Raw genomic sequence first — 10,874 nt, 5'->3', positions numbered from 1 at the left:
CTGGCAACAAAACTGACACCTTTTTTTACAAGGAGTCATGTTTACATTGACCACAATACTTGCGGTCGGAACGCAAACAAAAAACAACAACTCTGATAATGTATGCACTGTCCTTGAAATTGATTGGTCCACACCCGAGACAGCTTTCTTTAGAGCCTCCTCTCACATGGTGTTGGACCAGAAGACGCAATCACGACTTGTAGCAACTACTACGACTTCTACGAGTCCTACAACTAAAACAACTGACATGACTACTATCGCAACAACATCAAGCACAACCATGACTACTACCACAGCTACAAACATGACAAGGACCATTTATTAAAACGACAGCAACAACCACAACCTCCATTGCAACTAACATGACATCAACCCTCACGGCATTAACCACAACTACCTCAACAACCATCGCGCGAACTTCCGACATCCACGCAGTGGTGGCTTTTGGCAAACCATCGAACAAAGACGGTCACTGCATCGCGCGCTTTCAGATGAGCATCTACGGCCGTCTGGAACGCTCTTCCTTTCCGATATTAGGAAACCACTGGAGCTGTGCACTTTGACATCATCTACAATGAAAACGCATTTGCGTAGAACTGCTTTTTGTGCATAGCTTGTTGTCTTCCCCCGCACCTCCGATAAGTACGGTCGGCTACGTACGGTGCGAAAGAAGTTCAACATACTGTACATACATAAATCAATTACAACAAAATCCACAACCACAACAACGACAGTAATAACTCGACATAGGAAGTAAATGCGTTCCTGAAGCTTCGTGTATTGAAACTTCATATATTGAATAACGTATCACAGTAGGATGGGGATGCGCTTCCAGCCTTCGTACCTTACTATTTAAAACTACGCGAACTAACCATTCGTATTGAAAACAAAGGACAATGTATATTGAAAAAAACATTTAATATTGTACGGTATAAAAATTAAAAACCGACATTGATAAAAAAATAAACTTAGTTAAGAAACGTAATTTTATTCATATTTATATTGCACCAGAGACCGATGAATTCAATATTTATTGATGAAAGTTTGTATTTATTATTTACCTTTTTCCATTAAAATAACGGTAATGAATGGAAAGTTCGTTACACTGAAACTTCGCATTTCGAATGTTCGCATATCGAGGCATTCCTGCACAACCATTACAGCCACAACCACAACAAACAACAACAACAACCACCACGCACTGCGCGACTACAACTACCGAAAGCAACACAAAGCACAGCTCAACAACACAACTCAACACAAACTGAACGTTTTCCACCGCCTTACTTCACCCGGCGTGGTTGTAGTTTTAACTGCGCAAGTGTTACCCCGTTGCAGGTGTTTTTACAAAGTCGTTGTTTGATCGCGAATATTTATTTTCTTTTCTCTCCTCACCTTGGTGTGTGGGAGAGGAGAAAGACGCCGTCCCACCACTAGATCTGCTCCGACAGAAATCCCGGCACGTGTCATCATCATAGCTCCCGGGTCCTGGGCAATGCCGCTGCGTAAGCGCACAAAACAACATCCACGATGAACCGAAGCGCAGCTGTCACGAACATGGCCTGGCCGTCACGCACACAACCTTGGGGCCCGTGTAGTGAGCGACTTACGCAAAGCTGGTAGCCAGCGACCTGTGCAACAAAACACAAATGGTGACAACACCCCCCACCATCATCGTGCTGCTGTCAAACCCCCAATGGCTTCAAATGTGTGGCGGCACTCACACTGATGATGTCTTATCGGCGAAAGTGCCCCCCTCTGAAAAACATTTGTGAAGAGCCACTGATGGGTCACGTCTGGCGGGCACACGCAGTAATAGCGCAGCGTTAGGTGATGGGTGAGCTGACAGTTTTGGTAACTTTTTAAGAACAAAACTAACGCTAATCGCAGATGCGGGGGACGGCAGATTGATAACATTGAGGTAATTTATATTTTAGTTTTTTATTGGTTCACTATATAGTATTCATTATATATTGTAGTGTATACCCAGTTACTGTGAATAGCTTAGATGTGTAGGCCTTGACTTCAACATAGCCATTTCTGTGACCAGTCAAGCTAATCACTCAGTTTTTTCAATGCTAAATTCGCCTAGTTATTTCAATGCTAAGTTCTCCTGTTTGATTTGTACTAGGTGCCTTGGTGAATGTGTATGCTCTGACTTTAACATAGCTATTTCTGTGACCAGTTACAAGCTAATCACTCAGCTATTTCAATGCTAAATTCTATGCTAATTCCTTTGTCAAGGGGTGCCTCTGCAGATGTGTATGCTTTAACTTAGCTATTTCAATGCTAAATTCTATGCTAATTCCTTTGTCAAGGGGTGCCTCTGCGGATGTGTATGCTTTAACTTAGCTATTTCAATGCTAAATTCTATGCTAATTCCTTTGTCAAGGCGCTTTGTTTTCTTCTCACACCGCTTAAAGGTCGCGATCTGAGCGTGGCTTTTTCACTCCAGCGCTGTCCTCCAGACAGTCTCGTCCCTTCACCTGATGAAGGCCGCTTGTGTTGTGGCCGAAACGTCGTGAGAATATTATTGTGTTATTTTATTTTATCAATTTATTATTTTATTCTCATTCTATGTGACTTTACCGAAAGAACCAAAGAAGCTGCCTGATCTCATTTTGCACTGTGTTGTATATGTCGGGTATGAAAATTTTGATGAAAATAATAAAAATTAAATGAAATTTGAAGTTTGCGTAATTATCTGAATGTATGTTGATTGATGTAATTATGTGCATAAATAATGCTAATTCGAGATATAATTGTATTAATTCATGCGAGTGGTGCGATTATGCTAATGCGAGCCGTTATGATAATCAGGCCCCGCCTCGCTGACGATGGTCAGATTATCAATCGGGATCATACAATTAGTCGTATGAGGTTATGCCAGTGTGATGCAAGCATGCCAGAGTAACTCGCTCGTTGTCTATAGTGAGGGAAAAAAGTATTTGATCCCCTGCTGATTTTGTATGTTTGCCCACTGACAAAGAAATGATCTGTCTATAATTTTAATGGTAGGTTTATTTGAACAGTGAGAGACAGAATAACAAGAAAATCCAGAAAAACGCATGTCAAAAATGTTATAAATTGATTTGCATTTTAATGACGGAAATAAGTATTTGACCCCCTCTCAATCAGAAAGATTTCTGGCTCCCAGGTGTATTTTATACAGGTAACGAGCTGAGATTAGGAGCACACTCTTAAAGGGAGTGTTCCTAATCTCAGCTTGTTACCTGTATAAAAGACACCTGTCCACAGAAGCAATCAATCAATCAGATTCCAAACTCTCCTCCATGGCCAAGACAAAAAAGAGCTCTCCAAGGATGTCAGGGACAAGATTGTACACAAGCCTGGAATGGGCTACAAGACCATTGCCAAGCAGCTTGGTGAGAAGGTGACAACAGTTGGTGCGATTATTCGCAAATGGAAGAAACACAAAAGATCTGTCAATCTCCCTCGGCCTGGGGCTCCATGCAAGATCTTACCTCGTGGAGTTGCAATGATCATGAGAACGGTGAGGAATCAGCCCAGAACTACACGTGAGGATCTTGTCAATGATCTCAAGGCAACTGGGACCATAGTCACCAAGAAAAAAATTGGTAACACACTACGCCGTGAAGGACTGAAATCCTGCAGTGCCCGCAAGATCCCCCTGCTCAAGGGACAATTGGGTGAAAGTGTTGTGGTCAGATGAGACCAAAATAGCGCTCTTTGGCATCAACTTAACTCGTCGTGTTTGGGGGAGGAGGAATGCTGCCTATGACCCCAAGAACACCATCCCCACGTTCAAACATGGAAGTGGAAACATTATGCTTTGGGGGTGTTTTTCTGCTAAGGGGACAGGACAACTTCACCGCATCAAAGGGACGATAGACGGGGCCATGTACCGTCAAATCTTGGGTGAGAACCTCCTTCCCTCAGCCAGGGCATTGAAAATGGGTCGTGGATGGGTATTCCAGCATGACAATGATCCAAAACACACGGCCAAGCAAGGCAACAAAGGAGTGACTCAAGAAGAAGCACATTAAGGTCCTGGAGTGGCCGAGCCAGTCTCCAGACCTTAATCCCATAGAAAATCTGTGGAGGGAGCTGAAGGTTCGAGTTGCCAAACGTCAGCCTCGAAACCTTAATTACTTGGAGAAGATCTGCAAGGAAGAGTGGGACAAAATCCCTCCTGGTGGCCAACTACAAGAAACGTCTGACCTCTGTGATTGCCAACAAGGGTTTTGCCACCAAGTACTATGTCATGTTTTGCAGAGGGGTCAAACACTAATTTCCCTCATTAAAATGCAAATCAATTTATAAAATTTTTGACATACGTTTTTCTGGATTTTGTTGTTGTTATTCTGTCTCTCACTGTTCAAATAAACCTACCATTAAGATGATAGACTGATCATTTCTTTGTCAGTGGGCAAGCGTACAAAATCAGCAGGGGATCAAATACTTTTTCCCTCACTGTAGGTTCGTATTAACGCTCGGTAATACAATTATTCTCGCTTTAACATATACGGAGTATGTATTAGTGTGTTTATGTCAGGTCTCCAAATTCAGATCGCAACGCAGGATACAGTTCTTATAACTAACATTATTACGCATGAAATCAGGAAAGAAACATGCAACCACTTCTGCGTTAGTCAATTTTATTCTAAACGAAACCTTAACTTTACATGCGAACTCTCGAACTGGGAATTTTCAACACAGCAACAACACACATGATTAATTCCACCGCGTAACGCGAGCTTAATTGGTGATAGAGAGAGTCGTTAAAACATGCATGCGCTCTATTCTAAACAAAAACCTTAACACTCTAATATGCAAATTCTTGTACTTGAAATTGTCAGCACAGTACTACAGGCGATGTTCATTCATTTATCCATCTTTTCAACCCTCAATAATCACGTTGTTAATTGGGTAACAGAACAATTGATTATTTCCTCTGAGTACCACGAGCATACGGAAAATACGAATAAAAAGGCCTTAAAAGTTCATCCGACGATATTCATGCGAAAAGGCAGTCAAAACAATTATTATTCTCTAAGGCACTAATATACGTAAATAGATTCATTGGCAAGATTATATAATTAAAGAAATGGCTTAGAGTAAGGGCGTGCGATGGTGTGCGTGTTCTCCCACGAGATCCTTAACTTGGGCCGAACTTTAATTAATTTGTGGACAAGATTGTCTGATAAGGAAACCGGTTTACACACTCATTTCCCCGTGAGCGTAGAGTTTCGTGGCGAAGGTTTCAAAGGCTTTATTTATATTGATGAATCTATTGGTAATTTATGCGATTGGAAGTACAAATAACAAAAAAAATTAATGTACTTAAAACGACGTATTCTCATCACTCGGTGAGCCGCGACGCTTTCGCGGCCACTGATGGTTCACTTAATGGTTCGTGTGTGTGTGTTGAGTGATATGAATTGGGTTGAGTGGACCAGTGTTCGGAATCAATTCTTTGCGTCAAGAAGACGCCAGGTGGTGTGGTGGCAGTGTGGGGCAGAGTGCATATCATACGAACAGCGGGGTTTTCTTCTTTCACGCGGTCGGCCAGAGTTCGGCCCCGCAGCAGGTGGACGAGTTGACACGGTGCGCTGTAGGCGCGATGATCCGTCGGCAGACGGCGCCCGCAGCTCGTCTGTTGCTGTTGGCGAAGGTGCTCGCCGTTGGCGTCGCTTGGTGGCGCTCTCTCTGGCGATGACCGCCCTCTGGTGGCTGATGCTGGGATTCTCGTCAGCTTAGCTATCACTGCAGTGACCCTTGAGAGTCGAGGTTCAGAGCGGAATGCTTTTCGAGCGATACTTCTTCTGATGGTGCTGCATTCGCACGGCGTAGCATGTCGCTAACAGCGAGTCTCGCCATTCTGGGCGAGTTGTAGAGTCTTCTTCTGCGTCGTTGGTTGGCTGGTCTTCAGGTTGGTCGCCGTCTTCTTCCGCTGGCCGATGCTGAGCTGATCCGCTGGTCGCTGACTCTTTTGCTCACGGGCGGCTGGTCGGGCTCTTTCCGCTGCTGGATGATGAGCTGCGCCGCACGCGCTCTCTCTGTGGAGATGCGCACGATCACGCTCGCCGCTGGTTCGCTGGCACTCTTGCTCACGGGCGGCTGGTTGCGCTGCAGCTGGGAGCTGGCATTCGATGTAGAAATAAAAGTCTTTGAGCGATACTTTGTCTTTTAGCTCTGAACTCACGCTCGTTGATACATCGCTACTCGGCGAGCCTCGCCATCCTCAGTTGATCGCGGGGCCCCTTGGAGCCGGCCGCTCGCCGCCCTCTTCTGGCGCTCGCCGAGCTGTGCCTTGTTGAACTGTCGAGAGCTATTGTCGCTCACTCTCAAAACTTGAAAATAGTTTTTGCACACCTCTTACACAACTCTGATAGCTTAGTACAATACAGCTTATCACAATCCTCGATTCTGCAGGTGACTCAAAACATCAGGATGAATGTAGAATAACTTTCAGCGATACTCTATCGGTCCATGCCGAACTCAGCACCTAACATCACCTCGCGCCTCTTCTCTGCGGGACACAGCACCCATTGCTAATGTCTCGAGGCCATGCCTCGGAGCTGGCTTGATGTCCTCTTCCGATCTGCCGTCTCGCTGTCCCTTGCCGAGCTTAAATTTGAAATTCTCTCTCCTCTCTCCGCATCTCTTGCGAGAGAGAAAAAAAAACAGATGCCCACTCTGCGTTGTAGGGGGGGGTGGGGGGTGTAGTCCGTGTGTGTATCATTAAGTCCAACGCAGTGTGTACAGATGGCCCCCGCGATAATAAATTTCCCTCGCTCTGGTGTTAAATTCCTGCTCTCCCGCGCTGCGGGAAGACGAAGGCGGCCGGGAGGCTCCTTCCTATGGAACACAGTCTATCTTGGCTGTGTAAGCCCATCCCATTCCACCTCATTCCTTCTCGATAACCCTTGATGTAACATTGCATCAATATTATCTGTGTCTGTCCCCAAGATTTGTGATTAAACATTGTATTAACTTTTGCTCCTCGCCTGTGTCCGAGGGTCCGGGCTATTATGTACGAGTTATTTATTTATTTTATTCCTGATGTCCTGAGGTTAGAGAATTCGTTTTGACTTAGAAATAACTCTGACTGCCAGAACTATTCTTGAGGCTTTGGTCATTTAGTATCGAATTAATAAATGGGTAATGATTCACTGATGTAGATTGTGGCCTGGTTTTTAATTGGAGTGAGTGTGAGGATTGATAATGTTAGCTTATCCTTGTAGTTGAGTTTAGAACTTTAACCGTTGTTCTAATACCAAAGAAGAGGACAATTGTTTAAACTCGCTTGTGCGCGTGACATCACAACTTAGCGGGCTGACGGAGGAGGGGGGGTCCCTGAAGCCTGGAATTCCCCCTTCCCTTTTGGTGACCGCGGGCGGCTGTGTTACATCAAATAGGTGAATTGTCCTTTGGCAATCTGGAGATTTTTCAAATAGTTACTAACCTCCCTTTGCAACGGAGGTTATTATTTATTTATTTTATTGGCCTTTTTACTATCTCTAGCTGCTGTTTACTGGTCCTTGTCGTAGCGGGTGTTATTTATTTACTCATAAAAAAATTACCGGCAAGTATTATTAATACCAATTTTGGAAAAGGCCTATAGATACAACAACTGTCAGCTGCCCTAATGTGTCAAATACCTGGCAAATGTTATGTTGGGCAAACACACATGTGGCAAATGTTATGTTGGGCAAACAGGACGAATGATCAGCACGAGACGAAAAGAACATCAGAGAAATATTAAATACTCCCAAATACAACTGTCAGCAGTAGCAGAATACGTGTGCCAACAAGGACACTCAATTGATTTTGAAAATGTTGAAGTTCTGTGCAAAACCAGCTACTACTGGCCAAGACTAATTAGAGAATCTTTCGATATTGAAAGAATTGTAAATAATTGTAACCGTTCAGATAGCTACCTCCTTAGTGCTGCGTGGAAGAGAATAATCAAATAATACTTTATTTAAATGCATGCCTGTAAAGGGCACCATATTTCAATAGGGATTACCGTTGGTACAGCTATTTTAATACACAGAATGGACAGGAAGGACAAGATGAAAGGGCTCTCATAATGCACATGCATGATGTACGTTGACTCATAATTCTCCCCCCCCCCCCCCCCCCCACTTTGCGCAAGAGCGCATAAGTGTGATCACCACATCTACGCCTCTATATAAGGAACGAAACATTTAGACTTCTCCACAAATCTGGCTGTCACCTGATGAAGCTATTTGTGATTACTAGCAAAACATATTCTTTGGGTCTTTCGGTAAAGTCACGTAGATGGTTCAAAGAAAATAACCAACTACGTGACTTTACCGAAAGACCCAAAGAATATGAATTCCTGCAGTCACGAAAACTTTAAGTCAAGATTTACTAGCAAAACGTCGTACTCAGATTGTAAATGTTGTAGCTTGTCTCTCCAACACACCGGTGTGCTGTACTAGTGATGAATCGGCATGTTCTGTTTACGTGACAACTCGTACTAATGATGGCGGGTTTGACTAGACTTTTCTATATTTACGCGATCTAACCCAAAAAAAACTGTATTATAGAAGTTATTGTGTTTTGTCGTTTTTCAGAATGTGGCTGGATCCCCGTAGCAGAACGCAGAGTGAACAGCCGGATCGTGGGAGGCTACGAAGCAAGGCTCTGAGAATGGCCCTGGCAAGAGAGCCTGCACAACTTCAACAGACTGACCTGTGGGGGCTCCCTCTTCAGTGACCGCTGGGTTGTGAGTGCTGCTCATTGCTTCCAGAGGTGAGCATTTCTGTTGCTTCACATGTATTGTGAACACTTTACTCTGAGCTATAAATGCTCTGATACGTGCATTGTCCTTGTACTGTTCGCCTTTTGACGTTCTCTGGTCTGTCACTGGTGAAACTAGGTGCTAAAGAAGGCTGTCTCTCGTGTAGGCCAATACATTTAAAAGACAATGCATATATTATCTGAGCATGTTTGTTTGCATGTTCACCACAAGTACGTGTGGTTAATACAAACTTGATTCATTGCTAACGGTATCTATTTGGTGTTTAAACATATTAACACCTGGTTTATTGCCATGAAGGTAACACCTATTTTTCTTTGTCATACTTTAAAAGTATGCATTTGTTAAATGTTACACACACAGCAGACAAGTTGAATAATCACAACTTGTAGCACTTTAACAGACCGCTTTTGGGATGAAGGCCTTCGCACACCATTTTGGTCATGGGGTATTGTTTGACCATACCTCACCACACTGGTCACGAATAACGTTATCTGTGGTTGGGAATCACACTTGGGAATTAAAACGTGGCTCAACAGGTTCGTAAGTGCAGTGTGCTAACGAATGAACCACCGCTCCTCCCACTCACACAATGAATCAACACCATTAGAAGATATTTTCGTAGAATTTTATTGCAGAAAGAGGCATGAATATAAGTGGAAGAGGAATTTAAGCATCTCATTTTCTTCACTTTCAGGTATGATTTTACATCGTGCACTTGCAATTGTGATGCCTGCTGGCACCAGGGTCCAAATTTTCTTACTTTGTAAAATGACTCACCATTTACTCAATTGAGGACCCTCCTGAAAAGGTGCTGAGGCTCAATGAGGCTTACCTTGGTAAAAAAAAAACATAATGCCCTGTGGTATTTGATGCTGACTGTGGTGTCTGTATTTACCCCCTAGTAACAACCCAAACACCTGGACGGTATACCTGGGCCTGCACTCTCAGAACGATCTCAGCGCTTCAACTGTCGTGGCCAGAAGCGTCAACAGAATCCTCATCCACGAGCGCTACAACGGAAGCAGCCATGACTATGACATTGCTCTTATGGAGCTGTCAGAACTTGTTTCCTTCACTGATTACATAGAGCCAGTTTTGCCTCCCATCTCACTTTCAGAAGTTTCCCTACCCAGGGAAATCATGCTTCATTTCTGGTTGGGGAAAACTTTCTGAAGGTGGTAAGTCCATAATTGAAATATTCCAAACCTGGGAAAACACGTGATTTCAGAATATACTTTGACCACTAAATAGAGCATAGTTTGAGAGATTATTTACTATCCATATCTCAGTGTCTATGGTGTAAGAACAAAGCAACCACAGTATTGTCATGTTTTGAGCCTCCACACGACCCGATTAACATTCTAATAAAATCGATCTTCTCATAGAAAGCAGTTCCCTTCTGTTTAAACTCAGGATTACAACCCTTGAGTTGTTTACGTTGGGTTAAATGTAGCACCTCTAATGTACAACATATACAAATATTCAAAAAATCCATTGCTATGCCCACAATTCAAGACGTATCGTGATTTTAATGTATGAATCGGTGCAATGTTATTTTCCGACGGTACAAGTTAAACAATCGATAGTTGAACATTTATTTTATTTCGGGGGAATGTTTGTATAATGAAAAACAAATATAATATACACATCTCTTCTACTGAACAATTCCTTTGATTTAATGGAGGCCCAAATCTTTGTTAGGAAACATTTTTTTGTAAAAATCCATTGGAATAATGATGGCAGTCGGGTAGCAGAGCTCTCTGGTACTCGAGGAATATCTGTAACAGGCATTAAGCTGATATACAGGTGATATGTTGTTAACATTTAAATGTACCACGATCTAAGTCTTGATGAAATATAGTACTTCACTTTAAGATGTTTTCTTGTTCGTGTTTTGTTTTTTTATTTGTTGTGGTTGCACCCGATTCAAGAGCCGAATGGCTCACAGGGCTATACCAAAATAAATAAATAACTGAAACTGAAACACGGTTTCCAACACGAATTCTTGTACTGAACAGGCTACACACCCGACCAGCTTCAGGAGGCTTCAGTAGAGATCTTGAAGACGTGCGTCACCCCAGGGCCGCAGGCCTATAGC

General features: G+C 43.2%; 1 long non-coding RNA gene across 1 annotated transcript; it reads left to right on the top strand.

Moving 5' to 3' along the window:
• Positions 1 to 8,592: 8,592 nt before the first annotated feature.
• LOC142931205 (uncharacterized) lies at positions 8,593 to 10,650 on the top strand. The gene is made up of 2 exons (XR_012947211.1): positions 8,593 to 8,766; positions 9,679 to 10,650. It is a non-coding gene; the product is annotated as an uncharacterized LOC142931205 (long non-coding RNA).
• The last annotated feature ends 224 nt before the right edge of the window (positions 10,651 to 10,874 follow it).

Source organism: Petromyzon marinus, chromosome 51 (assembly GCF_048934315.1).
Source record: "Petromyzon marinus isolate PM22_M1 ecotype Great Lakes invasive population chromosome 51, UKy_Petmar_22M1.pri1.0, whole genome shotgun sequence".
In the NCBI taxonomy this organism is placed as follows: Eukaryota; Metazoa; Chordata; class Hyperoartia; order Petromyzontiformes; family Petromyzontidae; genus Petromyzon; species Petromyzon marinus.
The sequence above is the reverse complement of the archived record's forward strand: the minus strand, read 5'-3'. Positions and strand labels throughout refer to the sequence as shown.